The sequence below is a fragment of the Vespa velutina genome, chromosome 23 (assembly GCF_912470025.1).
Source record: "Vespa velutina chromosome 23, iVesVel2.1, whole genome shotgun sequence".
NCBI classification, from domain to species: Eukaryota; Metazoa; Arthropoda; class Insecta; order Hymenoptera; family Vespidae; genus Vespa; species Vespa velutina.
Window position 1 is genome coordinate 3,126,499 of NC_062210.1, and position 26,176 is coordinate 3,152,674.

Genomic DNA, 26,176 nt, shown 5'->3' on the forward strand with positions numbered 1-26,176 from the left:
AGATGAAATAAAAGAACCTGACATACGCATTATATTTACGATATTGTTTAAGATTTTTATAAATTTTTGTTTGGCAAACTTTTTTATTATACGTAGGAATATTGTCCTGTGATATTTTTTGGTGCAATTGAAAGTATTAATGGAATTAATCAGCACGCATTGATTATCATCGCGAATGAAATTTTTAATTCTGTAATTTCTTATTTTTGATTGTAAACAATTAATAAAAGATCGATCGAGAAAACGTAGATTATTTTTCATTTTGTATTCAACACGATAAATTGGTAATTAGTTGTTGATTAGAAAAAAAAAAAAAAAACAAAAAAATTGACGAAATCTCATAAGCGAATGAGTCTGTTCGTTAGTTAAGCGAAATCGAAAGAGGAAACACCGGAGATAACATTATTTTACTCGACACCTGTTACTTCTTCCTTTCGATCAAGAAAAGGGATATTCGTTTAGATGAACTTTCGATCCCCATTCGATCTACTCTAGTCTCCGATTCCTGATCATTCTAATAGTCGATGATTTACCGTCGGACACGTCCGTTCGTCCATTCGTCTATCTATTGAAATTTCCGCTACTACTGCCGACGACGACGACGACGACGACGACGACGACAACGACTACGACAACGTTGCACGAATTCATGACCTAATTTGAAGAGAGGAATTTGCTCGAATGGTTCATATACACGTTTTAGACACCTCGACGAAATATCGAACGCTTTACGAACTTTCCAAATGTTGTAACTCTTGTTCGTTAAATGTTTCTAACTTTTCGATTATTTTAACGATTTCTGCAAACGATTGAAAGTACGATGAAAATAAAGAATTTCAATATTTTTAATATTATAACTGTATCCAAAAATGTAAGAAATAGTTGAAATTTCACGTTGATAGTTAGAACGAAATTGAAATAAATTGAAACTTCAAGATATATTATTGAAAGGAAAGGAAATGGAAAAGAAAAGAGAAATGTTGGTGGTTAAGGGGGGGGAAAAAATTCTTCGTCGGTGAAAAGTCTGTAAAACTAATTGCATCGGATGCATCTTGTTCGAGGGTTGTGTAATGGCCTGTGGAGGGAAAAAAACAACAGAGTGCAGGGTAAAAAGGGTTGAAGCAGTACGTATGAGGAGGGTACCCAGAAGAGAACGGATGAGAGTGTCTATATAAGAGAACATGGCAGTCGTTTCTCTTTCTCTCTCTCTCTCTCTCTCTCTCTCTCTCTCTCTCTCTCTCTCTCTCTCTCTCTCTCTCTCTCTCTCTCTCTCTCTTTCTTTCTATAGACGACGGATGGTGGTCCAGACGACGGATGATGAGAGTCTCTTAAAAGTAATTTTTCTATCTCTTGGTAACGCATACACGCGCTTATATCGTATCCGTGTGTGCGAAGACGAGGACTTCCGTGAAATTGCACTTTTCTGAATTCGCTTAAGATCAAAGAAAAGAAATAAGAAAAAAAAAAAAAAAAAAAAAAAAAAAAAAAAAAGAAATAAAAATTACAACGAAACGAAAGGGTTGTAACCAGTTTGGGGAAAATTCTCGCTCGGACGATTTATTCGATCGTTTCCGTATTCTTTGTTCGAATAGCAAATGTAAGTTTCATTTTTTAATACTATTTTCATATTTATCGGTACTGTCAGATATAAATTCTATGCATATGCAATTTCTGTTTCTGTCTCTCTAACGTGAGTCTCAGAGAGAAAGAGAGAGAAATAAAAATAGAGAAACAGAATTATTCTCAAAGAAATGAGAGATATAAGTTCGTAAAATACACAATTTACAAAATGTTTTACTCTCACCGATCGTTCATTAAAATTTACTCCTTCCCCCCTCCTCCATCCCCTTCCCACGCCACACTAAAAAGAAAAAGAACAAGGAAAGCAACGAGAACAATGACAACAAAAAAGTTGTTGTGTATTACACGTGGTAAATCGTATTGTTGGATTTTGAACGATTTATCTCGTTTTTTGAAAGCAGCTTTTGGTAGCGTACTCTCTCGAAGCCAAACGAAGCCCTTCGGGACTTACAGTTTAGATTACAGTTATTTTTTCTTTCTCTTTTTCTCTCTCTTTTTTTTCTTGTTTTTTTTTTTTTTTTTTTTTTTTTTTTTTTTTTTTTTCTTTTTTTTGTTCTGTTTTAGCTCATACGTGGATATTCGATTATAAACATTTGTAAGCGCACTTTACAAAAAGCTTGAAACTATAAGTAATTATTAAAATGTAATAATTGTGAACTGTGCTTAATAATAGTATACAGATTTTAGTTTGTCGATCGATAAACTCTTTAGTTTCGTTCCCACGTAGAAGTCGTTTGTACGTTTTCGAAGAATAAACTCACTGAATAAATCGAATTTCATCGGTCGAATGGTTGAGAAAGGAAAAAGTTGCGAGGGACTTTTTTTTCTCTCTCTCTCTCTCTCTCTCTCTCTCTCTCTTTTCTCTTTCTCTCTTTTCATCTCACTCTCTCGAAATTCAATTCGTCTTCTTCATCCACATGCACGTACGTTCTGATTCGTCACGATTATCCTCGATAGCCTCGGTTTCTGTGGTTTCGACATCGGTGCTGTCGTATTCCAGTTACATTTGCAGTTTTGCCACTGAACAAGTATAACGCGTGATTCCCGATAAATTTCTAGTAAACGTATTAATTACATTTCACGTAATTATACTAGCAAGAGAGAATGAGAATGAGAGAAAGAGAATAACATTTAACAGTTTCGTGGAAAGTTCAGAACTTGTTAAAGTGTCACGTAACGATATGAAGAAATCAATTAGCACGGTTTATCGAACGTGTTTCAATATCGATATTGAATGATTTGATAATGGAAATATGAAAAAAGTCGTACGAACATTCGATCCTATCACGAATTATTCTTAACGTTACAATATTTCAATGTAATATAATATATATTTTCTAATAGGATTAATTTTTAATTTTATAAATAAAAATTTTCTTGATAATTCTTATTCGAAATTGAATTCATGTATTTTGAACATTATATCATCTATACTAACACAATTATTATTACAATTATTACGCACACAATTATATAATACTATTATATAATAATTTGTATTATTTTAAATTATATATTAATATTATCGTGTATTGTTATATATCATATCAAGTTACATTTATAGAGTATAGTATTAATAGAAATAATAATATTATACAACTTGTTGACGTGACATAATTTTGTTGTGAATATGAGAAAAGAAAAATCATTTTATAGGATATATCGTGTTCGACGATTATTAGGAACGTTTCCAAATGAAACATTTACGATGGATCGTGTGAATCGAGAAACGCGAAACCATTTCTCTTTCTCTTTCCATCACGCGATCTCACCCTTCAAAGGACGACATATCACTCTGATATCGAGTCTGTCTAAACGGGCTTGATAATGATACGAAACAGACCACGGATTCGCTTCATTCACGACTAATTGACGACATTACCGTTATTATTTTTAACGTATTTTATATACCTGCGGTTTCGTGATATATATTCTCGTTGCGTGATTATTCCTTCTATATATATATTCACATACATTCGCCATAAATAATCACGACGTTTAAATCATTCGTTAATCCCCTGTTCCAGTATGATTTAATACTGTTGTTTCAAAAAAAAAAAAAAAAAAAGAAAAAAAAAATATATAATAACAATTGCTCTCTAATAAATTAAATAATAATAATTATTATTAATAAGACAATGATTGCGATATTACAAGGTTTTATTTATTAAAAGAAATGACATCATAGAAATTGTGATATTTATATAAAATTATTATTATCACCATTTCAGAACACTTCGTTATCTTTTTTATTTCACTTATTATTATTTATTTTAGTTAATTATATCGTTATACCTTGATATATATTTTTTTTATTAAAAATAAGATAAAAACATATTTTTTTTTTTTTATCAAAAATTGATAAATTTTCCTTTTAATAATTTTTTTATTAAATAAAAATTAAATATTTATTATTGAATTAAAATTCCCTAATAGTTACTTTTTATTTTTATATATTATATTATAATAAATATATATATATATATATATATATATATATATATATATATATATAAAAATTTATTAACATATACAAATAATAATAATTTATTAATAAATATATTCTATAACTTAAATATATACATCAATTAACTATCTATACATTATATTTATGTTATTATTAAATTTTTATCTATAAATATTTCTTTTCTTTTTTTTCTTTTTTTTTTAAATTTAAGAAATATTTTTCATTTAAATAATTCTTCTTACTTTTAAATTTCTCTTAATATTAATTAAATTAGATCATAAAGTAATTAAATGTCTTAAAATCTTAATCTTTAAATAAATATTAACTATTTATCAGTTATAATTTATAAAGTACACTAACCCCAATCACATTCTTAATTATAATAAGATAAATTAAAAAAATTTATTTATATATTATAATATATGACATATCTTAAATTATTTATTTATTATGATAATAATTATTTCTACTTTATTTAAATTCTTAATTAATATTCGATAATGTAATATAATATGTGACATATCTTAAATTATTTATTTATTAGGAGTTATTTCAACGAATGAATCGATCTATTTGATGTGACAAATGTTTTTGGCAAAAATCCTCGAGACGATTATCAAGAAGATTCATACGCATACATTCAATTAACTTAAGCATCTTCTCTCTCTTCCTCTCCGTTACTATTTTTCTTCGTTCATGGAACGAGTATAAAACAAGTATTTCTTTTTTCGTTGGCGGGTCATAACGGCGTTGGACGCACGAATATCGCATCGTTGGACAAATTTTATCTAGTTCCCGACTCCTGCGGAGAAACAGGCGAGAAAAAACTTGTTCGCATAGAGGCAAAACATAATTTTTATATTTTTCCGAGTCCCGTAAGTTCTCGCCTGCATGGATGGTGTTAGTAAGATAGGAAGGAAGGAAGAAAGGAAGGAAGGAAGGAAGGAAACTTTCTAACGAAACGCCATCGTAAATAAGAATTTCATTCCCTTTTTGTTTCTTCTTTTTTTGGTTCTTTTTTTTTCTTTTTTCTTTTTTTTCTTTTTTTTTTTTTTTTTTTTTTTTTTTTTAATAACGTCTCGTATGGCGAAAAGATCTCGTGGTATTTTGTTCTTTTCGTTCTCCTCGAGCGTATATTTTAACGTAATTATATTCCAACAAATATTCATAAAGTTAATATTATACACATTTATAAAATATTTATGTCGTTTCTTCAATTAATCAAAAGCGTTTTTTTTCTTTCTTTTTCTTTTTTTTTTTTTTAAAAGCTTTATTATTCTAATGTTCGCCCTTTACATAAGAATAAGCGAGCCGTAGCCTGGGATTTGTTTTGTTTTGATTTTTAGGTCAACGTTGGATCATTCCAAAGTACGTTGGATCCCTCTTAAGAAATATGAATCATTGTCAAAGTCAGTTCAAGTGTAGACATCGTACAGTTCGGTTCACTGTTCTTCATTATCTCTCGTACATTTTTCTATATTTTTAAGAAAGTCATTTTTATTCATGATTTATTCATTCATATAATATTTTATTTCCTTCCAAATTATTGATATACGTATACCTATATACCTATATATCTATATATATGATACGTATATGTATATATACGTATACATACATATATATATATATATATACATGTATTTACGTTGAAATCTATATTTAGAGAATTACAAAGCATGCTACAGTCCGTAATCACCATGACAAAATACAACTGGCAAACTCGGATGTGCTTCGTACACAAATGCAAAGCTCCGCTCTCCTCTTCTAGGAAAAGGGGTAAAGACCGATAAATAATCCAGGACAGGTATTTGTATTCCCGCAAATCGTAGTACATAGTCGACGTTTCTCTCGTTGGTAGGAAAAGGAAAGCAAGAAGTCGAGGAACCGTAGAGACGCGTACGCTGTTTATTGTAGCGCGAGTTGCACGACGACGAAACATTCTGCGAGAATAGCTCGACGAGAGACGACGAATCTATTTCTCTATTTCTCTTTATCCACTTTTATTTTCTTCTATTCCGCTTGGTTTCCTTCGTTATTTGTATACAAGCTTGAAATCTTTTCGATATTCGCAAATATGAATTCTTTTTTATAGAAAAAGAAAAAAAAGAAAAAAAGAAAAAAAAAAAAAAAGAGAGAAAATTGAAGTTAAAAAATCAATTTTAATATCCGCGATATTTTTTCCACGTATGCAACATCGTTAGAGAGAAATACATTTTTTTTAATAAAAAGAGAAAGAGAGCAAAAAGTATAGAAACGTAGGGCCGTTAAATGGTGATTCTATTAGATCAATCAAGCCCTTGAATAGATTCGTTTACGACAGTGATACCGTTTCTATCGGCAAGTTTTACGTGGAAGAGATCAGTAAAAAAACAAAAAAAAAAAAAAAAAAAAAAAAAAAAAGAAAAAAAATAAATAAAGAGAGAGAAGAAAAAGTAAAGAGAAAAAAACGAACGAGCTGATGTTGCTGAATACGATGTTTTTTTCCACGTAAATTCTCGATTGGCGGATAACCTTTAATCCACGATTCAAATTTTTTCCTCTCTCCCTCTCCCTCTCTCTCTCTCTCTCTCTCTCTCTCTCTCTCTCTCTCTGTCTCTCTCTCTTTTTCTAATATATATATTGCCATTGGAAATAGATCAAGCGTAAAGATCTAATCCGAGCAATAATGAGAATCAAAGTTTGATCCTCATCCTTGAGAAATATATGGGCAGACTTTGGTTGGATGTTATTGTTCGCGAAACTTTGAATGAAAGGCCTCTTCTTTCGAGTAAAACTCTTAACATACTTCCAAAACTTCTACTATAATAATTAATAAATGTTTTAAGAAAATTTGGTTGAAAACGTTTTCGATAAATCGTTTCGATCGATTCCCCTCCGCCCCCCCCCCCTCCCCCAATCCCCATCCCCACCTCCAATTCAAGCTATCAAAATAAAAGGAAGATATTGGTACTTTCTATTATATCGAGAAGAAATCGCTAGCGAGTCTGTTCTCTTGCTTTCCATAATTGGTATATCTTGGCAGGATTTCAAGTGAAATCTTTGAGAGAATGCAATCGTAGGCGATAGTGTAAGAGTACCTGTAAGTACCATTCTACTCGTGTAAGGATTGGTAGGATCTCAATTCTAGGCTGGAAATATCAGTCTATTAACACGCCTCTGTAGTCAAATCGTTCCAGCAATGATTCGTGTATTGGATTTTTATTCAATTATGTTTTTTTTTTTTTTTTTTTTTTTCTTTTTTTCAGTTTTAAATGATACTCTATCAAATGTTATTATAGATATGCTATAAGGTATACTATAAAAATATATTTAATTCTTTCGCCTCGTTAACGATACCTCTATAGCAGAAGAAAAAGAAGAAGAAGAAGGAAGAGATGGGAATAGGAAATGCGTTTGTTAAAAAAAAAAAAAAAAAAAAAAAAAAAAAAAAAAAAAACAAGGAAAAAGAAAAAAAGATAAAAGAGATGAAAGATCAAAAAATATGTTCAGCATTTCGTTCCATGCAAGCGAACAATGACTGTACCTAGGCATCGTTGAAATCCTTGTTAGGAGCGCGATGATGCCTCATCGACGAAGATCTAGCAGCATGGAACAATGCGGAAAAAGAATGCCGAGAGAAATGGAGGGAAAAGAGCTAGGAGGAGGGATAGAGCGACATAAAACCCGCGTGGTACGCGCCTCTTCGCTAGGTACATACATATATAAGCATAGAAGATAGAAGAGATGATAGAAGGGGGTGAGAGAGAAAGAGAGAGAGAGAGAGAGAGAGAGAGAGAGAGAGAGAAAGGGGAAGATGGGGAATGGAATAGTAGGTAGAGAAGGAGAAGAGGAAGGGATCGACACACTCCTCCGGGACTTGTTTTCGCTTATATGTTACAGCCATGCACCGATGAGTCGAGAAACAGAACCTCGTATTCATCCTCGTAAATGCGAGGGAAATACTCGAATACATGAAGATAGGAAGGGACGAAGCGAACGTAATAACGACGTCGTCCGTGGATAATTCGATGAATCGATCGGAATTATACGAATCTCAAACTTTTCTAATCGATTCGTTTAAAGTTTGCCCGTTTGCATTTTTTTTTTTTTTTTTTTTTTTTTATCTCACTAAACGAAATAGTTATATACAGGATGAGTTAATAACTTTGATCGTCATGAATATTTTCATTCTTTTTAGATCTACTTTACATTTTTTTCTTTTCGCATTTATTTTGCGCTTACTCTGCATATTTGTTTCGAGTCTCCTACAACTTTTAGTTTCAAAGATATTCTCGTATAAAGAGATGAGATTATTAACAACGTTGGAAAAAATTATTTCGATAAAAAAAAAAAAAAATGTAATTTGTTTACCAATTATTTATTAATTTATATAATTTTATAAATCAGTAGCAATCTGTATTGTTTTGTAACAAAATAAGGTGAATTTAGTTCGTAAGAAATTGTTTATAATAAATTGTTAATTAATTATTAACAATACTCTTAAAAAATAAAAAAAAATTGTGCCATTAAAAATGGTGTTTGAATCAAGTCTGTACGACTTTTAGTTCGAAAGATATTGTCTTGGAAAGATTTTCATTCATAATTCGTATACAGCTGTTCGTAGTATAGTAGTAGTATGAGTGCGTAAATTCTTGGAATTTACATAGGTCAGTGTGTTGCCAAGTAAATTTGAATGAAATTATGTAGGTCAGTGGGCCAACGTAATTATTTCCCATTATAATGGGAATATCTCAGGAACGAATAGTCGTAGAGACTTGAAAAAAATATCATATTAAAGAGGATCATTTTCTCTATTTGTTAAACATATTGTTAATAATTAATTAACAATTTGTTATAAACAATTTGTTATAAACAATTTCTTGCGAAATAAATTCATCTTATTTTCGCTAAAAAAGGATTCAGATTGCGAATGATTTATAAAATTACATAAATTAATGAAAAATTAATAAACAAATCAATTTTTTTATATTGTTTTTTACATCGTTAATAACCACATTTTCCTTTTATATGGGAATATCTCTGGAACTAGAAGTCGTACAGACTTGAATCAAATACCATTTTACAGGGTATAATTTCCTCCATTTCCTCAATGTATTATTAATAATTAATTAACCATTTTTTATAAACAATTTTTTCGTGACTAAATTCATGTTATTTTACTAAAAAATAATACAGATTGTAACTGACTTATAAAGTTACATAAATCAATAAATAATTAATAAACAAATTAATTTTTTCTGTAAGAAATAATTTTTTTTCTATATTATCCATTGATAGTCACGTCTTTCATTTACATAAGAATATTTACGAAACTGGGAGTCGTAGAGTCTTGAAACAAACACGCGAAGTAAGCGCAGGATAAGCGCAGAATAATGGTGAAAGGTAAGCGCAGAATAATGGTGTAAGGTAAGCGGAGTATAATAGTATAATATATCTCTAAAGAGGACAAAGATATTCAAAGTGATTCGAAATTATTGCTCCACCCTGTATACAGGAGAGAATGAGAGAAAGAGAGGGAAAAATACGAATTTTCCGAACGTAGATATTTGAAATTCCAGCCTCGTTCTCTCGGCAAATTGATTATTATACGCATCATCGAATTCTCTCGACATCGTCTTTCATTCCATAATAATTATTTTTTATTTAATATTAATTTTCATTTTAATTCTGACAAGCACCCAATTCTCTCTCTCTCCCCCCGCTTCTCTCTCTCTCCTTTACTTCTATTTTTATCACGTTATTTTCTATATCATTATGAGAGAATATATTTATGACTACAATTGGAGTCGTTTGATATGAGAGTTATGGTGGTAGCTTGACCGCGTTACGTGTATGTTACGGGTTTGAGATTGCGATATGATTTTCGCTCTAGCAACGTAGAGCTAGTAGAATAGACTGAAATATCTCAACCGGGAATACGGGCACTCCTCTCTCCTTCTCCCCTTCTCTCTCTCCTTCTCTCTCTCTCTCCTTCTCTCTCTCCTTCTCTCTCTCTCTCCTTCTCTCTCTCTCTCTCTGTATGTTTACATGTATATATTATGTATTACATATATGTAAATACGACGCTCTTATTTACCCCCATGCTAGTATTACATACATTGTATCTTGATTTCAGTCTGGTTCGCATGAATGGCTTGTATCGAACATAATGTTATGCTAATAACGTTGATCCTTCTACAAATCATCTGTATTAATCTGACATCATTTTCCTACCTGGTCAAAATCAATAACGGCTATCCAGTAATTATCGATTGTCAAAAATGTAAGTTTAGTTTTTGCAAAATACTGCAACGTGAATCAGTGTTTAAGATGAAAAGGAAAAAAATAAAAAAAAAAGAGAAATAAGAAGAAGAAGAAGAAGAAGAGGAGAAGAAGAAAGACCTTTTAAAGGCTCAAAGTCGGTCATAATTCATTCTACCTTCACATTTTAATGAGCAACGCGACTTTTCAAAAGGGAAGGAAACGTAGTAGTTGGCGTAAAAGTTTGACGATGCCGATGATTATTCAAATAAAAGGGCGATTAAGTACGAGAAAAGGAAGGTGTTCGCAAAGTATCGATTCCGTTGTAGAAAAATCTATTATTTTATTTTTTTAACATTATTTTCGATGTAATCGTATAGAGAAATCTCGAACATCTCGAAGAAGCAACATTCGAGAATAATTTCCGTTTGGGACAAAAAGCAAAGAACGTCCTTGAGAGTTTTCTGCGAAAGAAAATGTTTCTTTCTCTTTTTCCCTCGTTTCACGTGAACTTCCGGTAAAAGTCTTGTCCGATAGAGGAACTTCCGTTTCTTCTCTCTGGCCATTTTCTTCAGCTATTCTACTTCCGAATCGACGTTTGAAGCTGGTGTCGATTTTAGTTTCCGTGTACAAATATAGCTTATCTTTAGAGAAAAGAGGAGTTTTTCATTGAGAAATACTTTTTTATACTTCTCTCTCTCACACACACACACTCTCTCTCTCTCTCTCACACTCTCTCTCACACTCTCTCTCTCTCTCTCTCTCTCTTACACACATACTCTCTCTCTCACACTTTCTCTCTCTCTCACACTTTCTCTCTCTCTCTCTCTCTCTCTCTCTCTCTCTCTCTCTCTCTCTCTCTCTCTCTCTCTCTCTCTCTTTCCCTTTCATGCGAGTGCAAGCTTTTAAAGAGCTTTAGTAGGAACAAGCTCAGAGGCAACGAACGTTCCGGTTCACCTAAATCTTTGCTCTGTCGAGCACTCTCTCTCTCTCTCTCTCTCTCTCTCTCTCTCTCTCTCTCTCTCTCTCTCTCTCTCTCTCTCTCTCTCTCTCTCCCTCTCTTTTGCTTATCGAGTAGATAGAAGGATGAAAAGGGTTCCTATCAAACACATTGGATTTTGGTTAGATTTAATTATCCTTTGAATATACCTACAGAATGAACCGAAAGTTCCTAAGTGATTTTAAAAATCAATTAATCTTTTATGAGACATTTTTTGGTCTAATTTCCTTTTGTTTCAAATTATTAAACAACAAGGAATTTTTTTTTCTATGGTCCATTATCTGTATAAGAATGGACAAAATTTTATGAAAAAAATTTGTAGAATTATTTATGTTTATTTCAATGTGGATAAACAGTTTCGATAAATTTTTGGTTTTATCGATTCCGCTTGAAAGGAAAAGAATTCATTTTTAGATATAAAAATAATAGACGGATGAAGAGAAAAGAAAAGACCGAGAAGGAAAAAGCAATGAATTTTTCGATTCGTCTCCTCTACGGCGTAGTCTTGTCTGTTAAGAAAAAGGCAAAGAGCAGATCTCTTGCATTACTTGCGTACAGAGATATATATATATAATACTTATTCGTCTTGCATACTTCGTTTCATATTTTTCAAGAAAAATTCTCTCTCTCTCTCTCTCTCTCTCTCTCTCTTTTTTTAACTCATGGAAAGAATACAAGATGTACTCAAATGGTAGACGTAGACGAAACGAAAATCGATCATTGTGAAAAGAGACGTATTGCATTTATGAGATTCTTTTTACGGAATGAAATTTTCTATTCGAATCGATGCTTATCTGTCAAAAGGAAGGAAAGGAGGAAATGTTGAAGCAAAAAAGAATGAGAGAAAAAGTAAGGATACATTCGTAAGATCGAAGAACGAAGAGAGGAAGAAATGTTACTTGTGTCCATTGAATTATCGACCTCTACCACTTCCTTTCGTTTTTATTCGTGAAATCTCCGGCTAAGAATTCTCAACGAAAGCTATTACACGTTAGTGGCTTTTAAATCCGAAGACACGTAGGTGAAAGCGATCGGGGAGTTAGGAAAAGACTACCAACTCCTTCCTAGATTGGCTTCGGATAGTTTCCATGAGAGAGAGAGAGAGAGAGAGAGAGAGAGAGAGGGAAAGATGAGAGAGAAAGAGAAAGAAACTTCGTTCAGAACTTTATTTAATTCTCTTTCGATTTAAAGCAGAAAAAGAGAGAGAGAGAGAGAACAATTGAAACTGGTAGATACGATGTCGAGGCACGCTCTCACTTTCTCAAACGACATTTAATCACCGTTTCAAAGCAGACGATCGGTACAGATAAGGTCGAGTGCTTTCTTGTTCGTGACACATTTCAAGAGAACTTGCAATACATATTTCAACTCCTAATACATGTCTGACAGGCTTAATCCGGAACAATAGTTTCCTGTCGTCTTAACAAGCTTTATCCTATTTCACAAACTTGACTTGGTATGTATTTCGAGAAACAAAAGTTATATCATAACCGGAAGAAATCAGATTTATCCTTTCAGAGATAAGCCGATAACGTGGATATAACCACAGGGCATTCACGTATTTTATATATGTATAAACGAATGAAATATATATATATATATATATATATATATATATATATATATATATTTCATTCGTTTTTCGACTCGAAGACTTACGTCGATCAAATTGATCGAAATCCACGAGGAAAATTGGTATTTACGTCCACGAAGCGAGGACGAGGACGAGGACGAGGACGAGGACGATGATGCATCATCATCGACGACGATTGATATTCCTAGACAGCTAATTTGCACGCTCTTCTATCAGCATCCCAATGTACATTACTTTGTTCCGTGTCTATAGATATATCCCTAGAATATATTCCTATGTCGTGTACATACAAAGTAGGTATAAAACCTATACCTAACATGCATGCACACATACATCTATATATACATATACATATACATATATATATATATATATATATATATATATTTATTCGATGTTCGTTCGAATTATGCTCACGTTCGATCGCTCCACAGAGTATATCGGGTAGGCCCCTCCCCTCCCCCCTACTACTACTACTTGTTCACGGTCTCTCTCTCTCAAGTGCTTCCGTAATATTGGCGACGTGTGTGCGTCACGAGTGCCGCAGTTTAAACACGTATGAATGGCGAGACGAAGTACGAGACAAGTTTGCACGCTACTCGTCCATTTCGATCGAAAACTCGAACGTACTCGTCTTGAACGTCGACTTCCTCTTTTTCTTTTTCCTTTTCTTTCTTCTTTTTTTTTCTTTTCTTTTTTCTTTTCTTTTTTTTTTTCTTTTTTTTTCTTCTTCTTTGTTGAAAGTACTTCTTCGTACGGCCCTATGGAAAAATCGACTCACTCGACTCGCTTACGTGCTTATTCCCGATCGGCTTTTTTCTTTCTTCTTTCTTCTTTATTTTTTCTTTTTTTCTTTTCTTTTTTTTTTTTTTTTTTGCGAAGAGCAATGTACTTACAATTCTCACCCAAGAGAAATCTTCTTTTTAATTCGACGTTACTATTCTAACAATTTTCTTTCTTTCTTTCTTTCTTTCCTTCTTTCTTCTTTTTTTCTTTCTTCCTTGTATTTACCATAAGAAAAACGGGAATCTCGTATTTTTACTCATTAACCTTCCACAAGTTTCATTAGTTTCATTAGTCTCATTAGCTTCATTTGTATGTTAAGCGTCGAGAAGTAGCCGCACCTGTGGATCGGACCACTGGGAGAACAGAGAGTGGCAACGAACGGGTTGGGTAAGATAATTCGTAAAAGTCACTAGCAGAGAATATTTCTTTCTCTTTTCTCTATATTTTGGACATTTCTTGAATGTTTTTCTTTTTCTTCTTTTTTTTTTTTTCTATTTCTTTTTTTCTTTTCTCCTTTCTTCGTTTCCTTTTTAATACGAGTCGATAGAATGAGAAAACGAATAAAGCCATGGTAAAGTGACTTTTGTCAAAGCACCGAGTGAACGTCGTGGATTCGTTTTGGAAATAAAGAAAACGCAGTTATATATTTCCTAACCGTTTATTTCTTTCAAACTTAATACTCTGGTATTAGGGAGAAACCGCGATACCTCTGTTTATGACTGCAGGAGGAGCTAACGGCGAGGAGCTAACGGGGGAGGGAGGAGGAGAAAGGGAAAGAGAGAAAGGATTTTACCTCTGGAAAATGCAAGGATTAAATGGCACACAGTGGAGATCATTTATAGTTAAACGTTTATCCATGCGTACGAGGAAACATTATTGTCTACGATCCTATTTAATTGCGATTTAGTTGTATAAATAATTATGCCAAGTAATTACCGAAATGGTCCAAGTAATTAAGTAAACAATTTCGATGTTCCTAATATTTTTTTTCTTTCTTTTTTCTTTTTTTCTTTTTTCTTTTTTTTTTTTTCTTTTTTTTTTTTAACGAGGAAACGATCTTAATAATTTTCCAACGCGATAAGAAAATACGAAAGGTGGACAAGATTAATTCGAGCATTGTCTAACGAGCTGTCCCACCAAGTATGTTTTATCTTTGGTCATAATGCATTTTTGGTCGAATTAATCATCGTTAACGTTACTTCCGATGCTAGGAAACAAGTTCGTATTTTATGAGCGGGGGGAGGAAGAAAAAAAACCACGACCGCATGGTGGTGGCGCATGGCTGTGGGGTAACTTGAGGGGTAAAGTTTTGTGCCTGGGCTTACGAATAATTAACAATGACCCTCGTAAATTACAATGAAAAGTTTGTAGTACGCGACGAGTGGGAATACGAGGTCGAGAGAAAGCGGAGACTTTCGAAAAATTTAACGAACACGTAGCTCGAACTCTTGGTTATCAATGAACGTCGATGTGAGAACTCTCTCTCTCTCTCTCTCTTTCTCTGTCTTTCTCTCTCTTTCTCTCTCTTTCTCTCATGTTCTCGCTTGTGCTCCGATTGTCATTGAGATCCGGGGATCGCGGCAATTAGACGAGAATCGTCGGCCTGGAGCACGGTGCCGTGTTGGAAATTAATCCTTCGGGATAATAACGTGCCTCTACCATTTGTGCCCGTCCATAGCCGCAGAGCGATAACTTCGACTCGGTGTCCTCGTCCTAGTCCTCGTTTTCTTCACCTTCTCTTCTCTCTTCTCTCTCTCTCTCTCTCTCTTTCTCTCTCTTATCATTCTCGTAGAGAATTTAGATCTTAAAAGAATATATATTACGCGTTAACTCCATCGTCAGGAGAGATATCTTGGTAAGTTTAATCGAGGCATACGCGTCGTCTCTCTCTTTCTCTCTTTCTATCTTTTTCTTTTTCTCTCCGTTATCTACGAAAACTCGCTACTAACCTCTTTAATATTCATGCCAATTTTAGCGCTTAACCTTTTGATTATCCGGAAATTTGCGCAAAAAATAAGCCGAGTTTCACCCACGAAACATTCCTTCTCACTTTGTTCCCTCTTCTCTCTCTCTCTCTCTCTCTCTCTCTCTCTCTCTCTCTCTCTCTCTCTCTCTCTCTCTCTCTCTTTCTTTTGCTCGACAATAGTGAACGAGCTTAACGCATCGTTTGTCCTTTTAACTTTATGGTTTTTATTTTATTTCTTTCTTCTTTCATCTTTCTTGATAAAAAGCTGAAACAGATGGTTCATTAGTCGGTTTTTCGTTCATTCATTCGTATAAATCCGTTCCTTACGGAAATAAATCGAGCGATATATCGAGTTTCGAGTTTTCATGTTCTTTAACGTTTACCACTACCCTGTTCGCGTTCTTTACTAAAGAGTTGGGGAGATTGGTGAAAAGTTCCTATGGAATATTTCTAAAGCTGACTTTCGATCGTTTGATCGAAAAGTTCTAAAAGGATTTCCCCAAGATTTTCTACCTCCGAAAAGGATAGAGAACGAACGAGCGGTCAAGAGTATTCCTCGCATAAGAGATCGAACGGAACTGGTAGCAACCTCAGAGGATTACCATTTTCACAGGATAGAGAAGCATTAGTCTAATCGAGTAGGAAGACAATCGGATGGACGTTGTTGTTAGTAGGACTATTCTAGAACGTTCACTGAATAAGGCAAGACGCATAAAGTGCTCGTGAGCATATCTGACCGAGCTAGCTTTCTCTAGCCACTGTAATACGTCGTGCCGTTGCATCTGCGATTTATGCGAACGTATTCTCGAATCCTCCCTTGCATTTCCGCTTGTCCGTGGGACGGAAAGAGAACGTGGAGAGACGAGAGGGGATAGTAGGAAAGACCGTCGTCACGCTTACCACGTCCACGAGAATTTCTGCAACCCCATCAGCATATGCGTTACACCAGCGAACGTAAACGTTCCAATTTACATACCAGTCTGACGCTAGCCGACGTTTTAGTTTTGATGTTAAATAACCCTAATTACAGTTTTCCTTATCGTCATTTTTTTCGTCTGATTTTTTTTCTCTCTCTTTCTCTCTCTCTTTTAATAAAAATGAGCTGTTAAGAAAATATATATATATATATATATATATATATTAAAAATCATCCATCTTTTGGAAACCTCTTTCAAAAGCGATGAAATTTTTTGACGTCGAGCCAACTCAGCCACCTTGCCGTGGCGAACAAAAATTATTCGCACTCAGCTATATTCCGGCTTAACAAGAGTCGTCTTCTATTCGTCTGAGAGAGAGAAAGAGAGAGAAAGTCGGTCAGGCACATGAGGGCGGAATATCGATCTCGATCGATTAGCCTTTGCCATCAACTTTTGCGAATTTCTAGAGTTTCGTATCTCTCTCTTTCTCTCTCTTTCTCTGTGTGTCTCCTGCTGTCTCATTGATCGATATACATATGCATTCAATGTGCAGCTTCGTTAAAGCATTAAGAGCGCGATACGATGAATTTTTGAATTAATCGTGAATTATTCGAACTCGAGGAGGATCGTATCTATGGCTGGATGATTTTGGCCACATCGATACGAATTAAACAGAGAGAGAGAAAGAGAAAGAGAGAGAGAGAGAGAGAGAGAGAGAGAGAGAGAGAGAAACTTGGAGCACCGCATTCGAGTCGAGGCATATCGAATTCAACTACTTTCCCGCGAATTTCTCTGAAGTACCGAAAGCCCAGGACCAATTCAGGATTTCCGTATAACCCTGAGTATCTGAATCGAACGGTAGCGTAACTTTGGTTTCCCCGGTATACAACGGATTTACCTTCCTATCAGGATATACGAGGATATATTTTTATTTTTATTTTTATTTATTTATTTATTTATTTTGCTTTTTTTTTTGTTTTTTTTTTTTTTTTTTTTTTTTTTTTTTTTTTTTTTTTTTTTTTTTTTTTTTTTTTTAATGAAATTTTTAACACGTTAAGCGGTATCGTCCAAACGACTAAAAAATAATCTTTATCGAGACAAAGCAACCGAGTTTCCTTTTTACCTCGAAAAATATCCGATAGATACCTAGTTCCTTTTTTCTTTTTCTTTTCTCCCTTTTTTTTTTCTTTCCACTTGCAACCGACTTAACACGACGCGTCGCACGGTTTACATGAAAATTTTCCAATTTCCTATCTAAAACGCGCGGCTTTACCCAACCACGACGACGATATCGATGCACCGATATTAAGACTCTCGAGCTACGCGATACGCTTTCGAAATCTGAAAAATTATATTACGGTGCATCTCCTTAGGGATTTTACGCAACACGCTTTGCTTTTACCGGATTTCTCTCTGTGTGCTCGATTCTTCGTTCCTCGTGGTTTTGTAAATAAATTACATTGTTCGAGAGAGGAATCTCATGTGACACAACCAATTGCATTTTCGAGGTTTCATGATGCAGAACAGAGATTCATTCAATATCCACTACATACCATTGTCGAGAGATAATTGCATAAAAAATTCTAAAGTAGTTTCGGCCTCCAATATTGGTCCACATTTATAATGTAATGAAAAATGTAAATGAAGAGTGAAAATGTAAATGAAAAAAAGATTGACTCGTCTTGACAAATTTTATACAGGACGAGTGAAAAATTCTTATGCCATGAGTTTTACGATTTAGAGATAAACTTAATTCGGAAAGTCTCGAAAAAAAAAAGAATAATTGATCTTTTTGAAAATCACCGATAGAAACTTTTGATTCAGCTTGTATTTTGTTAGATGATTCAATCGAATTGAACGGATATCTCGTACAAACATGGATCACTTTTTGTTAGATGCCTGTCCATATCCTGAATAGGAATGTTCACGATCGATATTTAATATGAAAGTTTGAATCACGTGCGCGAACGTCCAGAGATTACTTGGGCTTCTTGGAAGTCTCGACAAGCGCCTCAACGTAAACAACAAGAAACGGCCGGGGGCATTGGAGGTAACTCAAGGATATAGGCTAAGAGAGAGAAGAGCTTTCATTCCAGCGTTGTACTCGGACGCGTTAACATGGTGGATATTTTGGAAACTCCTCTCAACTACTATACTCATACACACACACACACACACACATATATATATATTTTTCCCTTTCGTACTTTCTTTCTTTTTCTCTTTCCGACTTTTTATATCTACGATACGATCGCAGATCGCTTTTCGAAAGAGAATTTTGTTTCTTATCCTTTTACAACTATCGATTGCCATTTTCGAGAACGACGATATATCGTAAAATAGTTCACAAAGGAACCGACAAAAGATTTCAACGTGAACTCACATCGATGCACGAACACTTGAATTACCGACTACCAACCACGTACGTACGTCGGAACAAGAAAGAGGGAGAGAGAGAGAGATAAAGACAGAGAATAGAAAGAGAAGGTGACAAAGGACAAGCCCTCGGCCCTCATAATTCAATCTCCGTATTGTTCCAGGTCGATTGTCACTCCCTCGACAGATGTCGTCCTTCAGTATTAAAGCCCAGTACCCGGACAATGGAAGTCGATTTGCTATAAGACCAGTTTACCAAAGTCAGGGTAAACGATTCTGTGATGAAACTACGAAAAATTTTCTACTCGCAATAATTAACTCTTGTGAAAATTTTTTATGGATTAAATTCAACAGGCGATAATCGGTCAGGTCAATAAACGAAAGTAAGTATATAAGATAACTAGAATATTCAGCGTATGCAAATCTTTACTTTATCGAGTTTTACTCGTATCGAATCGTCCTATATTATATTATATTATATTATATTATATTAACATAATCAAGAAGGTTCGTGGAATATTCTTTAAAACAAAAATTATAAACCAGTGGAAACATTGCGCTTGTGTTAAAAATGTAAATTTTTTTATACGATATAGTAATCGTTTGTTCGTATTTATATATATTTATCAACTTGTCACATCACGTGACTAATCGTAATCCATACTAATATATCAGTTTTCTTTTTTCTAATCTTACTAATCGATTTAGATATAAATATAACATATCTCTTTTTATATTGCGAATGTTGATCCCTATCATCAAAATCTTTTTTAACGATTCACAGCTCGTCGAAGTTTACCTTTCGAAAATCTCTTTTCTCGCTCTCTCGTTTTCCATCGTCGACGATAAACGACGTTGTAACGAATTAACGATCTCCTCTCTCTCTCTCTCTCTCTCTCTCTCTCTCTCTCTCTCTCTCTCTCTCTCTCCCTGTAACGCATGTATATAGTTACTCGCTGTGTAAACGACCATGTATGTGAGCAAATTAACGAACGTTAAATCTCCGAGTCTAGAGCTATGAAGAGTACAACGATGTAAAATGTACGAGTAGTTTGTTCAACGTTCAAAATGGATCATAAAATGAATGAACAAAACGAAGGCCAAGTTACTTATCATAAATTTTTAAGTTATTATCACGTGTAAAAAAAGAGAGAAAGAAAGAGAGAGAGAGAGAGAGAGTGAAAGAGGAAGAGAGGATAAACGTGAGGATCGTTCGATAAAAATCGATATTTACGATCTATCCTAGTCGTTAAAACACGAAAAAGGGGACACGTTGCGTCGATTCACGAGCCGAGCAAGTATATAAGATGAAAGAGGTGGAGTCAAGATCGTTTTGTCGCGTTAAGTAGATCGTATCGTTATCTTCAGGAAATAAAAATAAAAATAAAAATAAAAAAAAATAAAAAAAATAAGAATTGGAAGCAAAATTTTATGAGGTCTCGAGACTACAATTTTTCTATGAAACGTCGTACGAACTTTTATCACAGCTTTTTATTTTTAATATTTTAATACGACGAACGTGATGATAATGATGATTTTTTTTTTCTTCTTTTTTTTTTTTTTTTTTTTTTTTCTAAGTAAAATACCTTCTTAAAAATAAATATTAGATGGGTTAAGTACGTGTATTTTAGTAGAGTCAACACCGAGAGAAAAAGCTTGTTCGTTCGTTCATTCGTTCTTCTCTCTTTCTTTATCACAAAATCGATAGAGCTTTTAAAAGAATACACACATTTTCTCTTCTACTCATCGCAGTATTCGAATTTATTCTCTTAGATATCGACGAACTAGGTTCCTTCTTTTTCCTCATTCTTTTCTATTGCTCGATTCCATTCTATCTAGTGAGGGCAAAGATTCGTTGAACGAAAAAAAAAAAAAAAAAAAATAAAAGAAGAGGACGAAGAAGAAAGGGGGAAAAAATGGAAAAAGGAAGGAAAGGTCGTGTGGGTAAGGCAAAGCACGCGGTAAAAGCTCGTTCACGGAATCGTGACGCAACGCATAAAAAAAAGAAATAAAAGAGAAAGAAATGAAAGAACGAAGGGAGAGAAAAGGGAAAGGTACGGTATGTGGGTGCTGCGGTTGCGGGGATGTAAAGGACGATGTAACTAAAACGAAAGTCGTTAAATTCTATCATTAGTGATAATAATGACTGACCATTATTCGAATTTATTCGAGAAAATTTGCAGACAAATTTTTTAATCTTATTCTATAGTATCGTAATTCCTTTTTCCTCTTCTTTCTTTTTTTTATAAAAAAAAAAAGTTAAATTAATTTAAAAAATTGATACCTTACAAATGTAATAGAAAAAGAGAAAGAGAAAGAGAGAGAGAGAGAGAGAGAGCGAGAGATAAAGAGATTTAAAAAGTATCGTTCGGAGAAGATCTCGATACCATTAAAATTATTACATCTTCGTGCTATCGAGGTACAAGTAGCAGAGTGCAAGGAAATCTTACCGAGAGAAAATATATGTGTATATATATATATATATTTGTATATATACTGAATATATACGTATATCCAAGAGTTTTCTCAAGAGTATTCCATGAATTAAAATAGATATCTACATCCTCTTACACTATATCTCGATGATTGAAACGTAGAGCCTCGTCTTCGTTGGCTCGAATTTTCACCAAAAATCTTGTTGCCTTATCGTATGTATTAAATTGATTTTTATTCTAAAAGAAAAAAAAAAAATACTCGACATTTTTCTTTTCTTTTCTTTTTTTTTTTTTTTTTTCTTTTTGCTTATTCTAATATATTTTGAGAAGGAAGGAAAACGTTGAAAAGAAGTAGGTAAATTTTTCGATTCGAAATGTAAAACTTCTCTAACAATTCTAGATAGATCGATATCGTGTAAATGCGTTTACATGCATTTCGTCTTTCGATTACGTTGAAAGCTGCCAATATCGTGCTAATTCGATAATCGCAAGCGATTTTCGGTAACACCTGCATGTATATATGGCACGCTTTCGTCGATCGTTTTACGACAGCCAATGAAGAACATCCCTTCTCGCGTAACCGACACCATAGCTTAACCACAAGTTACAAGCATCCGATCGTAGTCGGCAACTACTATGAGAGATAGAAAGAGAAAGAGAGAGAGAGAGAGGAAGAGAACTCTCTACGTCTAGAGCTCTATCTACGTCTTGTTCTCTTAACGAAGAACACGAAGGGACGGAAACTCCAACGACGAACAACACCTTTGAAGCTAGGAAATCGATATACATTTCCGTTTTCTCACTTCAAATCACCCCCTTTCTTGCTAACAGATATATGTACCTCTAACTAGCATGATATTTTACGATTTAACGTACATACATTCGATTAGAATCTCTTTTCAGAGCTATTAATACATTGTTAACCAATTATTATATACAAAAAGTATAATTACGTTTTATCGGCAGTGTTCATAATTCAATTAAAATCGTTATTAAAATATTAAAATTTAGGAAAATAGGTAATATCAAAATTAAGCGCAGATACTATCCCATTTAATAAAAAATACTATAATAACGAGTTGCACGATTTTATATGTAGGTACTTTAATAATTACGTAAAATTGCATACTCGCGATCGGTCTCTCGACGATATATTAATATTAATTTAAAATCGTTGAAGTTGTTTCTAAAATGTTTTCGATCTGAACGAAAAGAGGAACGTTGAATTTAGAATGAAAAAAATTTTAGAAAAAAGATTATTGGATGAGTTTCATCTAAGGATGATATTTTATTTATCAAATTACAGTTGGTAATCGTGGTTAATAGAAATTGTGATATTCTCGTATGGTAATTCACGTTTTTCTCTTATTTTTCGAATTTGTTCTTCATAAGCGCACACTTTTTTTTTTTCTTCTCGCTCCTGTTGTGATAAGTGCCGTAGAGAATTTTCACGCGTGGAGAAGAGAGGAAAAGACGAGAAACGTAGAAGGACGGGAAACGACCCTTAGGCTAATAACACGAGCAAGGTAAATGCTCACGTAAACGATTTCAAACGAATTCCATAGAAAAACATAATGAGTCGAGTCTTCTTAAGGGTTGCTGAAGATCCTCGATGCCCATCGTTCGGGATTCTTTCCTTTTTTGGGCCTATTTCGCTCTCTACTCAATGAGATAGAAAGAGAAAGACAGAAAATCATCGATATAACTCGTAAATCAATTTGCAAGGAAAGAAAAGAAAAGTAAAAAAAAAAAAAAAGAAGAAGAAAATTCTTAAAAAAAAACGTCTATAACGTTTTTCATCGAAAAGAAAAAGTTTTCCAATAAATCGCCGATCTCTTGAAGATATGATTTTACCGATGAAAAGAGAAATGGGAAGATAGTGATCGATAGATCGTTATCAACGTTGAGATCTTGTCACATACTACACACACACACACACACACACACGCACACACACGGGGAGACACTTTCAAGTATCTCGGTGCTCCCCATAAAGGGTTAACGCGAGTATAGAACGACGACCATACATCATGGTTGGCTTGACGACAAAAACGGATCCAGGGTAGAACGACGTGACAGCAACATCGGCCCTTTATGGTAACGTTGACACGAGACTATGAGAGAAAAGTCATCGAACCGACCAATTCTTTGGGTGCTATCCTACGTGGACATAGGTCTATTAGACGTTTCCAATAACTATTATTCTTAACAGGTGCGTCTCGTTAACGAATGGCGACTAGGAGGGGATCTCGATTAATTTTAAACCAAACTTCTCTCGTCTATCTCTCTCTCTCTTTCTCTCTCTCTCTCCCTGTCCATCTATCCGTCTATCCGCCTGTCCATCTGTTTGTCTTTTCTGTTTGTCTGCCTCTTTCTATAGCAAGTCGAACCTCGAAAAGTAGGTTGAATCGACCATAAATTTCTCTGGGTTCTAGTACCACCGTCCGTGTGTTGTCAGCACGTCGGAAGGATCGTATCGGACGTTGGAACGATGGACTGTGAAAAATCTCGACTGGAAATGTTTCCAGCCGCGCCGGAGAGAGATACTGGACCACCGAAAGGGATAATATCTACTGAGAGATAAGGACGGACGAACGAACGAACGAATGAACGCATCGCTTCCGGGCATTACGACTACGGTACAACCATAAGACGCGAACGTTAACTCCGTTTCCAAAGCAACGATTTTCACGCTCGGTATCGTTCTCGTCCCTTTTCATGACACTTTTTTCATCCCTATCTCTATCTCTATCTCTCTCTCTCACTCTCTCTCTCTTTCTCTCTCTTTCTAGTCGTTTTCATGGCCGGTACTTGAGATAATGAATGGCAACAATTACAACAATCCTTAATGCATTACTTCGTTCTTATTATCGTTGAAATTATTTTCTATTTATTTATTTCGATAAAAATTTCGACATTTTTTGTCTTTCTTTTTTTTTTTTTTTTTTTTTTTTTTTTTTTTTTTTTTTTTTTTTTTGTTTTTAAATATCTCTGAAAGAGATAATCGAGCATGGTAGTAGATGGCCCAAATAAATCAGTACGTAATAAGATTATTGGTGCATGTACGGGGGTGTAGTAGAACGAACACTCGTGGTCAACCAGGTGGAATGTTCGATGGCAAAGGGTTAATGTGTGCCACTTCGCTTCCAAACTTCAGAAACTGTAAGGGCTAGTGAACCCATTAGCGATTAGTCTTCGTTTCAAAGGGTCTTTCACCCGTATAAGAACGTCTATTCACTAATATCTATAATTTTAAATGGATATGTCATGATCGAGATATCTATCATTTCGATATATCGATTTCTCTTCAAACGTAAAAATCTAACTAATGAAAGTCGACCAACTAAATGAGAGATCGATCGAGAGGAAAAAGGTTATAATTTTGATCATCGATTAATTTGATTTCCTTCGATCCTACCAATGCACTTTTAGTTTTTTCTTAAACGTTACCGGAGAATTTCACCCTCGCTAATCGCTAACAGACGGATAACATCGGGAACAAGGATAGGAGAAACGGAACGTCGATCTTTGATTTACGAGCGAACGTTGGCGGCTGCCGGAAGTCGGCCGCTGTTAAATTAAAATCAATAGCCGCAATATCAGGAACGGTTTATATCGTTTCATTAACTAAAATCAAGAATCATCATTGAATAAAAATATCCGACGGATTCAGAACGTACGACCCGCAACATTGGTTAATTGTAATTTATTGTACAAACTAATTACTATCTTTCTCTCTCTCTCTCTCTTTCTCTCTCTCTCTCTCTCTTTCTCTCTCTCTCTCTCTTTATTTTTCTTCGCTTTTTATTGAGTACTATCTTCTAATAGTAACATGGACTTAAACGATATTTCAATGAGAGAGTCTCTATGCACCACATCTCTCGGCAATATTTTCTATTTCTTTTCCCCTTTTTCTTCTTTTTCTCTTCTTTTTTCGTTTTTTCTCTTAGACAAGTTTTACGATGATCTTGCAGAAAGACGCAATGGGTCACCGTGCTGGTGACGGAAATTTATTCGAAGACGCTATTACAGCAGCGTTTCGTTTGCAAGGAAAAATAGTAAGAGAGAGAGAGAGAGAGAGAGAGAACTCAAAAATTTATTCTCGTGGTGATTCGATCATGGCGAATGTGCTGTTTTTAAAGATCATTATATTTATATAGCATTTTGATGTAACATAAAAAACATAAAATAATTATATATATATATATAAATAAATATCCTTATTGCAGAAGTAAAGCCGATTAATGTCAAATTCGTAATAAATAATTATTAAATGTTGATAAATATCACTGATGTAAAATAATTTCTATAAAAGTTTCAGATGAAGGTAATCCATCGATATTTTCTGTGCACGCAAAATCAATATAAAAGTTAGAAAAATTAATATAAGAACGTTACCGGAATACTTTAAAAGGTCTGATGACGATTTAACGTCATTTTAAAAAGAAGTATCATGAAAGACGAGAAGCTGTCGAAAGGTTTAGACGAAGGATCGATTTCTACATTACTCTCGTACATTTTATGTCGCGTCAGCTGCAGGAAGCAGGCTCGATTCCAAAATAGAAGGAACATTTTCACGAATTCGATCTATTTCTCGGTTTAGAATTTAATCGATATCGCATTAAAATCCGAATATTATTATTTGGGGATTACTCGTATAAAGCGATGGGTATGTATAATTTTATATCATTTTAAATATATAAAGCTGGATAGATGATTACTCCTCGATAAAAATTTATAAGGAAATAAATTTCTGTGGTAATAGAGAATCCTCTTTTTAGAAATATTAAAATTTGCAAAAAAAAAAAAGA

General features: G+C 34.1%; 1 long non-coding RNA gene across 1 annotated transcript in view; it reads left to right on the plus strand.

Annotated features, from left to right (window-relative positions):
- Positions 1-25,643, plus strand: part of LOC124956653 — a 68,358-nt gene extending 42,715 nt beyond the window's left edge. The window contains exons 2-3 of the long non-coding RNA XR_007103326.1: positions 19,095-19,313; positions 23,801-25,643. This is a non-coding gene — a long non-coding RNA (uncharacterized LOC124956653). The remainder of the gene's footprint in view (positions 1-19,094; positions 19,314-23,800) is intronic.
- Positions 25,644-26,176: the final 533 nt, after the last annotated feature.